Source organism: Falco biarmicus, chromosome 3 (assembly GCF_023638135.1).
Source record: "Falco biarmicus isolate bFalBia1 chromosome 3, bFalBia1.pri, whole genome shotgun sequence".
NCBI classification, from domain to species: Eukaryota; Metazoa; Chordata; class Aves; order Falconiformes; family Falconidae; genus Falco; species Falco biarmicus.
The window spans coordinates 18,724,124-18,733,355 of NC_079290.1; the positions used below are offsets into that span (position 1 = coordinate 18,724,124).

Here is a 9,232-nt window from a genome sequence, read left to right on the forward strand (position 1 = left end):
TTTGTGTTGCTGATGTCGACATAGACAAACGTAGACATGTTTTTTCCTCCCCCCCCCCCCCCCCCTTCTCCTGCCTTCCCCCCTTCACCCAAACTTGCGATCGGGAGGCGGCGCGGGGAGCGGGGAGGAGGGCGCGGGGGAAGGAGGCTGCATGGCGAAAAAATTAAAAATATAGCTAAAAATAATTAAAAAGCCCACCCCAAACACTTCCCCCCCCCCCCCGGCTCCCACCCCGCGGCGGTCTCCCCCGCCCCCCCTCCCGGGTCCCGGGAACCGGACAGTTTTTGCGGGAGGAAAAGTTGGGTGCGAAGCGGCCGGGGCGGGAGCGGCGGCGAGTGCCCGTGTGCAGGGAGGGGGCGGCCGGGGAGGGGGGCGCCGCGCCGCCGGGGTCCGGGGGGGGGGTTGGGGTTGGGAGGGGGGGGGGGAGCCCGCCTGGGAAGTTTCCTACCTGCGCCCAAGGCGGCGGCACCGACTGTCCCGGGCGGAGCGGCACCGGGGCTCCGCCGCGGCAGCCCGCGGCCGCGGGACCCCGCGCCCCCCGCCCCCGCCCCCGCCGCGCCGCGCCGGCCCGCGGGGAGACACGCGCGCCCCGCCACGCGCGCACGCACGCACACGCGCGCCGCCCCGTCCCCGCCGCGGGAAAAAAAAAAAAAAAAAGGAGGGGGGGTAGAGGAAAAAAAAAGGAGAAAAAAAAAAGAAGGGAAAAAAAAAAGAGCCCTCGATCGGTGGGGATCTACGCCAAAACCCACATGATCTCTGACGTCAGCGTGCGTATTTGCATACGATACCACCGCCGGCGCGGCCGCCGGGGTCCCTCGGCGCGGCGGAAAGTTGCGAGCGGGGCCGTGCCCCCCCGCCGCCTCGCGCCCGGCCCCCCGCGCCTCCCGCGGCTCAGCCCCGCGGCTCTGCCGCGCATCCCCCCCCCCCCCCCCCGCCACCCGCCCCGCGCGCCGCGCGCGTGGGCTCCGCCGCGCGCTCCGCAGCCCGTCCGGCGGCACCGCCGGTCCGTGCCCGGCCCGGCCGGTGGCATCTCTGGTGTCCCCCCCCGTCCCGCTCCACGGGTGGAACGTCACGGCCCCCCGCCCCCCCCGGCACCCCCATCCCCCGGGCGGATCCGGGGGTTCGCGGCGGGCCTCCCACGCCCACCCCGGGCGGTGCGAGCCGTGGCGGCGCCAGGGGTGTGCGGACCCTTGGCATTGGGGCGGGGGGGTAAGGACCCTCGGTCCGGGATCCCGCGTGGGGATGGCAGAGGCTGCACCTCCGTTCTAGGACGTGGGGACGGGACCCCCACCTTGGCGTGGCGGGGGGGTACCCCCTGCTATAGGGACGGCGGGGGCCGGAGCCCCGCTATAGGGACGGCGAGGTTAGACCCCCGCCGGGGGTGCCGGACCCCCGCTGTGGGGCGGGCGGTGGGATGCTGGGGGCTGGCCGAAGCTATGCCGCCAGGCTGCCCCCTCCGAGACGCGGCGGGTTACCGGGGCCGGTGGGGGAGCGTTCCTCCATCCTCGCCTTGCCACGGAGGTTTTCCGAGCCACCCGATTTTAGGGGGACTTCAGGCGGTGGTTGTTTATCGCTTTGCAGGAGGTGGTGTGTATTCCCGAGGGATGCTGCTGGAATCTCTGCTCCGCTGCTGCATCGCCGGGATCCGTCCCCCCAGTTTAAAACTGTCGTTGAACTCTTGCGCCTCTTTGCCTTTCTCCCACAGAGATGCAGACAGATAGGGCCCGGGCTATTTTCTGTTTACTTCAATGGATTAATTAAAAGAAAAAAATTACCGATTGTATCTTTCTTCTAGATAGCACATCTTCCAACAAGTCCAGGCTAATAGGACGTAGGAGTAGCGTAATCTCACTGTAACTCCAGGGGTGTGCTATCTACCATGCCGTACCTTTGATTAGATCGCGTTAAATTAGTATTTTAATTGTATACTTAAACCCCCCAAGGCTTTAAATCTCCGCTTGCTCCGGCTCTCGCCCTGCCCCGCAGCACCGGCGCTGGGGCTCGCAGGGCTGCAGCCCCTATCCCGGCTGCAGAGCTTCCTCAGGGAACATTTTTCTTTCCCTTCCCCGTGGAGGGCTGGGGACTGGCTGGTATTAGTGTCAGAAGAGGAGCTCGAAGTTATTGCAAGTGAATAATCGAGGAAGAACGTAAATATGTCAAAGCAGTGTCAAGAGATTTCTGTGCAGGGATACCCTTCTCTGAGTAGGCGTGTTTCTGCCTGCCTGATTGAGTACCGTCTCTGCGAGTATTTGATAACAGAATGGATTCCTCCTTCCTCGCTGCCACCAGCTCCCAGATTCCTGCTAACTTTCCCACTTCTTTCTAGATCGAAGCTAGATCGATCAGGGACAAGCCTAGCCATCCCCTCCGCGCTTGCTGGGGGCACGGTAGATGACCATTAGAGCTTGTGGATGCTCATTGAACTCTGGTTTTCCTCCCTAGAGGGTTGGTGGTTTTTTTTGGTTTTGTTTTTAAAAAAAAAGTGGAAATGCCTTTTTTCTTATTTTGTTTAAGTGTTCGGCAGCTGTTCAGCTCTGGAAATATTTCTGAATTCTGAATGCCTGGGAGGAAAAAAAAAAAGATATTTTAGGAGGCAAAAATATTTCCCCCCAGGATACACTTTTTTTCCCTACTGTCTCAAATTCTTTTTCTATGATTTGGAAAAAGAGAAAAGCCAAAGTTTAAATAAGACTACTGTGCTTATGAATATAAAGTGTTCTTGAAAGGGTGCATCAACGGGAAAGCAGGCGAAAAATCATCTGCTTGCTCTCATCCTAATTGACAACTTTACTTTAAGGCCTCTTTAACTTCTTTTACCTTGCCAAATGCGAAAGGCTCTTTGATGGATAGGGTGATACGGCAGCTAATACTGCCTTTCAAGTGCAAAAAAGGGCTGTCAATGGGAGCCGTGCCCGGGGTTTCAGACCTGAAGCCCGGGTTGGCACGAAGAGAGTTCCAACCTGAGGTCACAGCCATCCCTGCACAAAGGAAGGCTCCTAGTGTGGCTCGTCTGCCTTCCCCCAAACCCTGGGTGATGTCATACAAACAAGGAGCTGAAAGGACATTAAAAATGGGGCATAACTCACTGTATTTAAGGTGAGGGGAATGTGGGTTTAAAATCGTGGCGATTGCTAGTGCTGTCCTAAAGGAACAAACTAAGGACAACTTTTTGAACACAGTGTGTTTAATGTTACTGCTAGAGAAGCTGCTCAGACCCTGCAGGTAAGTCTAAGGATACCTGCTTGTGTGCGACTTTGCATTTTCCCACATCGAAGTGCAAAATATAGTGCGTGGAGGTCTGTTTTGTGAACGGTTTTCAACTCGGTCATCAAATTCCTCCTCTGAATCTTGAGCAGTGGGACCAACAGTCTGTGTGGCACCGCTACCCACATGCTGCCTTTTAGGAAACTTGAGGTTAGTCGGTTAGCTCTGATTCTGTCAAATTTAATTGAAGTTAAGTGAAAGGATCAAAAGTTTACGAGGGGATGGGAGAACTGTGTTTATGATTAGAGTTTATAATTACAAAAGCTTTGATTCCTTGGGAAATCAGGCAAACAAGTATCAGTGATGAATGTGAGGTGAATACTCATGCTAAGTCTTGTTGTGTAACTCAGTTTTAGAAATCTAACATTAAAATGATGCAGGGTAACATAACAAAATGGAAATGGCTCTTACAGAATATGCAAAAAGGAAATCTGCATTTTTAAATTTCTTTTGCATAAAGCCTCTCTGTTTTTAATTAATAATACAATGGAAGCAACACTGATTACAAAGCACAGTGAACATGCATGCACAATTTCCCAGGAAAGTGAGGGCAGAGCACTTGCTTGCTTTAAATCTAGTGCCCTCTCCATTTCCTCTGTGCACTTTCTCTAGATTTAAAGTGACATCTGCCTCATAAAGTCCTCAGATGAAGTTGCAAGCTTGCCTGTGAAATAATACCTTGGTCAGAGATAATGAACTGTGTACCGAGATATAGATATTTTTTTTTTATGATGAGGAGATGAGTGTCTGACATATGTATTGTCACATACGTTTCAATCTTTTTCAGCTTAATGGTTTCTTTCTGACTGTTTAATCCTGTGAAATTGCAGGCTGAGTCAGCATTACAGATCTGATTCCCTCTCTCGGAGGTACAGCTCAGAATTTCACTCTGAAGAGACTGCATAAATATGCTCGAAGGGAATGTGCATCCTTTAAGAGCCAAAATAGAGGCATGTGAATAAAGGAACTGAAGAGTCATTTTCTGTTGAGTGTGTGGCTACGTCTTGCCCATTTTCACGCGGGCCTAACAGTGTAAGAACAAGTGGAGTTTTGCCTGCAGGATGCAGCAGCACATGGGTGGGCAGTGAGCTTTGGGATGCATTTGCTTCTCCCAGGTAGTGTGAACCAGCCCTAGGCTGGCAAGCCAATCTGTGGCCTTAAAGGTGGTTTCAGGGAGAACCAAGCTCAGCTTCAATCGCTAATTTTACACCTTGCTGCTAAGTCCTCTTCCACCCCATTCTCCTTACCCTGCACAGGTATGGCCATTCCCCAGCTCTCACTTGATGTTTTTAATGACAACTCAGCAGTGGAGTTTCTAGAGAGTCAGCAATAGAAATCAAGGTAAAAACAAATTAAAAAGAAGTCAGCAGATAAACACCGCTCCTTTCCCCTGCGCCCCCCCCGCCCCTTGTGGAAATCTTGATGCCTGTGCTGAAGGCAGAGAGCAGTGCTTGGCTGGTGGTCAGCACACCTTGTGCAGACCAGTGGCCAAGGAACAAAGCTCTTTTGCCTCATGTGTTTGCCACTCATTCCCCAACCTGCGTGTGTGTGTGGTTCTTTTTTAACCCCAGCAAAACAGCGCCCCAAATCATGCTTTCTCCTTTGTTAAAACACTTTGTCAGTCCTACCAGTGTTCTCAGTCGCCAGGGTGTGTAAATGCAAGCTGAGGTAGGAAGCACTGATCAGATGCGCTGTCTGCAAAATGAGATGTTAATATAAATGTGCGGAAGAGCAAAGCAATATCAAGGTCTGATCCAATTATAAGGGCTGACCTTATGATTTGTAGCACCCTTAAGCTGGGGGAAGCTGTCAGAAGGCAAGATGCTTCCCCTTCAGGACACAGGGCTGATGGGGAAGATTAATTGCTAAGCCTGGATGGAGAGAATCCCCTGAACACAACCTCCCTAAGCATTTGCACTCGTCGCCTGAGCTTAAGATGGGTCCTGGCAAGAGGCACGCAGGCATCTGTCTTTTTCTGTTTCAAAAACTCCAGGAGAGCTGATCACTTATCACGGGAACCATCTGGCTTATTCTTAGAGAGATCAACAGTTAGTCACTGAACAAATGAGGAACATGCTGCATTGAAGTCTGCTCTCCCCATTAAATATGAGGACTCAGCCCAAGGTCTCTGAAACACCACGTGCATTGCCTGCTGCAGGCGGAGGGGAGAGAGATTTAATTCTGCCTTGAGGTTGCTGAGCTGCTGTGATGTGGAAGAGAGCTGCTGTGGCAAGAGAGGGGATGCCGGCATCTCTGCAACAAGCCGTGGTGGCTGCAAGGATGGGGACCTGAGGCTTTGCTTCCTCAAGGTCACCTCTGCTGGGGATGGAGAAGCCTGAGGAGGAAGCAGCGCTGTACCATGGCTATCTGGAAAGCTTAACACCTTCTGCTCTGCCTCCATCGTTTGCTGTTGATCTTGGTTCCCAAGCGGAGGGGCAATAGGTGGAATTGGGTTATGGCTTTCTGAGAGGGATGCTGAGGATGCAGGGCAAGGCCAGCGTAGACTGCTGTGGGGGTCAGAGCTGTGGGGCTGTGAGAATTAGGAGGCCAAGGGCTTTCATTCTCATCTCTGAGAGGTAACATTTCACCATGTCCATGGGAGGATGCAAGTGCGTGGACATCCATGTGACTCTAGGCTCCTCACATGCTGTGTTAAAGGGGGTCATGGAAGTACCCAAGCCAGCCCCTTGTTAAAAATTTCTGAAACCAGGCCATTACATCTCCCATTCTGTTGGGCAGTTCATGTCTTAATAAAGTCTGCGGGACCTCCGCCTGCCTCTGCCATTCATTCTGACCAGGTTCTTGCGAAGGGCAGCTGGCCCGGCGCTGGCGTGCTTTGAAATGCTCTGATGCCCAGAGGGGCTTCGCTCGCCCACCAATGCTCTGGGCCTCCTGCAGCTGGGTGAGCTCCAGGCTTTTTTGGACCCATCAGTGACCCCAAGAGCTGGGTGAACTTGGAGCAGCAGCTTGGCAGACCTCCCCTGCGGATGGCCTGCAGATCCCACGTGAATCCTGTAACCTTTGCTGAGAGTGGCAGTTTGGGGATTTTTCTTTTCTTTTGAATGTTTTTTTCTATTGCTCTTGCTAATTACTAAAGCAATTTTTAAAATTTAAATGAGGGCTTCCTCCCTCACAGCCCATCTGCTGTGAAATCACAGCGTACATCCTTTGTGACAGTTCAAGCATCGCCATGGCAACGTGCTGTGATGTGATCAACCCTGAGTTATGACCTCACTGCGGGACTGGGCAGGCCAGGCTGCTTTGGCAGGAGGAATGAAAAGCAGCTTCTGTATTAACTAAAGTGGGATGCCTGCTACAAACCGAGGGGATTTGTCCTGGAGCAAACAGGCTAAAGCCCTCCCTGGAGCTTTTTACAGGACTTCAGTGCTCGGACTGTGGGGGCATCCACTTTAGAAATCATGCTCTTCTCTCCTTAGGGGAAGTTGCTTTCTTTGAGAAAAATTTTCCATCAGTTTGTAATACTACTTGAATAGAAATCCTTGGAATTTTTAAGACTGTTTTCCTTTTTTTCCTCTCCCCTTGTGTATCCACAGATTGAAAGTGCTGGAGACCAAACACTCTTCTTCCTGTTGGGAGGCAGGTACTGCATGGCCGGTGGCAATGCATACTTCACCTATGCTCCCCTGCGGCTTTGCCCAGACCCCATCCAGAAGATAACAAGGTTGGGGGTGAATGGTTTGGCTTTCCCAGGCATTCATCTCTCACCTCCCCGCTGAGCCTGGCATGAAGGGTGACAACTGTCGCAAGCCTTTGTGGACAACTGGAGTGGATTAGTGACCAAAGACTGCCCAGCAGGTGTCTTATCCAGTGTTATCCGTTCCCAATGAACCAAACCTGGTTCAGAGCCCCTGGTTCAAAGTAGGGGATTTTTTTTTTTTTTTGTGTGTGTGTGTGTATGATTCCTGTGGATTTTGGATCAGATTTTAACCGTCAAACTGAGCCTGTTCTTCCAGGAAGCTATTTGCACATGTAACTAATTCACCGAGACAGCTTGTATATTTATCTGTACTTTAGTATGTATTTCAGAACGTGTCTTTATCTGTCCCTTGGACTAGAATATAGCATCTTTAAAGTGGTGGCGCAAACAGAACTGATGGGGCTGTTTGGCAGTTCTAGAGGGGCTGGTGGTACAATTTCCAACCTCTCTGGTGAGCTGGAAAGTTAACAGGCAGCCTGGCTTGGCTATTTTACTTGTTGCTGGATAGATGTACTGTTTATGAGGACTTAAACAATAATATGCCTATTAAATGGTGTGTGTTAACAAAGCTGAGAGGTGTTTCGGGAAGGGGAGGAGAGAATCTGGGAAAAATGATGCAGTTCCTCAAGTGTCACTGTGCAGAGGGGAAATACTAGATTTTCATGGCATTAGACTTTCAAGTATTAAGACTTTGTGGCAACTTCTCTATGACGGTAAGGTCTAGGGGACCAGAGTGGGTCTGCTGTGCCAAGGTCCATATGGTGATGGAAGAGCACACAGCCCTTAGCTGCTGTAGGTTCCTCTGTCCCTTATGGTGGGCCTGGTCCATGAGGCTGGCAGTCCTCACACATCTATTCCTCTCCTGTCCCTTTTTGAACATATATAATCAATATCACCCCAGTGTATTACTAACCAGGCCATTTCATTTTGCGCAGATGGCTCTCTGCTATACCTGTTGGATAAGAAAGCTGGCAAATAGTTGCTGCAGCTTTGTCTTAGAGCCGTTTTAGGGAGACAGCCTTGAAGACCTCCATCATTTTTTAGGCTTACAGCCTAGGGGGGGGAGGAATCAAGTATAATGACTTTCTCCCTCCAAAACTCATTTATAAAGTACTCCTTGCCTCAGCCTCATGATGCCATTTTACAACCCCCGGCAAGTTTTTACAGCTAAGCTATCTTCCAACCCCAGAAAATGCAGCGCAGCCCCCAAACTATTGAAGTGCAAATTGTTTGACCGTAATCGAGGAAGATTCAAGAGAAACAGGTCAAATGTTACACTAAACACTTATGGCAACATATTTTAACAGCAGGAGGATAGAAGCATGTTTACCCTGGGCAGGTTTAATGTGAGAAAATTAAAATATTCGCTTTTCTGAAGGTGAACTTGATCAGTTTACTGGTCTTTGGCTGTGCATGCTCAAAAATAGCAATACTTCTGTAGCTTTGTCCATACCAGGGTCTCAGGGTGCTTGGAAGATTAACTTCATAAGCTTTACAGCACACTCATATTATCAGTCCCTATGGTTATCCCAATTTACCAGTGGGATACTGGGGCTTGGGGAAACTGGAGATCAAGCTCTCCAGCAGCTTTGGCTGTGGCCAAGCGTTCATAAAAATCAATACCAGCAGTGGGGCTCTTGCCACTTTTTCTGACTCCACGCAAAGAACCTGTGGCACAGCCAGATCCCCTGAGTCTAGACCCATTGACTGAACTCTGCTGCCCATCTCTGACCCCAGCAGGAAGGCTCAGTTTGGCTTGCTACGCCTTGTGGTAAATATTTATAAAACTGAGCGGGATCTCAGCAGCGGCAGTAGGAATTTTCCTCCTTTCACAGAAGGATGTACCTGTACCATTATCAGAAATACAAAAGTAGCACCACAGTGCTCACAGAAACAAATCGGAGTCTTTATCCTACCAGGGCTTAGCCAAGATTTTATATCATCTTCTTAGTAAGAGACCTGCCCTTTAGATCCTCGGCACATAGATTTTCCTTGCATGCTGGGGTAGCTCCCGGTTTCTGTTTTGTTGCAAGACCATGCTAGTAATAACTCCTGTAAGTTTTGGAAAGCTGGATTTGCAAAGCTAGCTGCTGGAGAACATGCTAAATTACAGGTTAGGCTATGTGTCTTTGCTACAGCTAAGGGGAAATGTTCTTTTTTCCCCCCAATCTTGAAAACCCCAGAAAGTGTGCAAAATATTTTGTCACAGTAGCCACCTTAAATGTCACCCTGGTTCGGTGACAAATCTAT

General features: G+C 50.7%; 1 protein-coding gene across 7 annotated transcripts in view; it reads right to left on the reverse strand.

The window, feature by feature from the left end:
* Positions 1–608, reverse strand: part of ZHX2 (zinc fingers and homeoboxes 2) — a 76,637-nt gene extending 76,029 nt beyond the window's left edge. For 6 of the 7 annotated variants that reach the window (XM_056330189.1, XM_056330182.1, XM_056330185.1 and 3 more), the window contains exon 1: positions 449–607. The gene's annotated coding sequence lies outside the window, so the exon portion shown is untranslated. Of the gene's footprint in view, positions 1–448 lie in introns of all 7 variants that reach the window. The other variant, XR_008820551.1, reaches the window with a different exon arrangement.
* Between the last annotated feature and the right edge of the window lie 8,624 nt (positions 609–9,232).